General features: G+C 52.9%; 1 protein-coding gene across 9 annotated transcripts in view; it reads left to right on the forward strand.

The window, feature by feature from the left end:
• MYO18A (myosin XVIIIA) overlaps nucleotides 1-596 on the forward strand; it is a 151,764-nt gene that overhangs the window by 116,964 nt on the left and 34,204 nt on the right. The window lies entirely within an intron of this gene.

Below are 596 nucleotides of genomic sequence, written 5' to 3' on the forward strand. Positions count from 1 at the left end.
CCCTCCCTCTCCCTCCCTCCCTCTCTCCCTCCCTTCCTTTGACTCATCCTTTTTCCCCTCTTCTCAAGCATTCTAGAGCTATTTCTTTTTTCATTGTTTTAATTTCACTTAAGAAAATCCTCTTTTCTTCCCCTCTCAAGTTTGCAAGATCATTTCCCTAGTCAGCGGTGCCCAGGGCAGGTCTCAGTCTGTGCCTGGAGTCAGTCACTTCTCCATTTCTGTTCCATTAAGTTATGTTCTTGCCTTTAGCCTGCACGCCGCCCCCCCCCCCCCCCCCCTTCTCCCCACCCCCCCCCCCCCTCCTTTCCTTCCCCGTGTTCTATAGTCCTCCTCTCCCTGCTTCTCCTCCTTACCTGAACCTACGCAAGCTCTCTCCTTGCCTCCCTCCGTCTCCTCTCTCATGCCCTCCCTTTCTCCTTTCTCTTTTCTTCCCCTCTCTTCTCTCTGTCCTCTCTGTCTCTGTCTCCTGCTTCTCTCTCTTCTACCTCTCTCCTTTCCTCCATCTCTCTCCCCTTCTCACTCCCTCCCTCTCTTCTTCCTTCCCTCTCTCCCTTCTCTCCTTAGCTCCCTCTTTTTGTCTTCTCCGTCTCTGTCTC

Source organism: Petaurus breviceps, unplaced genomic scaffold (genome assembly GCF_028583685.1).
Source record: "Petaurus breviceps papuanus isolate PSGF00001 unplaced genomic scaffold, PetGlider_PUasm1.0 186, whole genome shotgun sequence".
Lineage (NCBI taxonomy): Eukaryota > Metazoa > Chordata > Mammalia > Diprotodontia > Petauridae > Petaurus > Petaurus breviceps.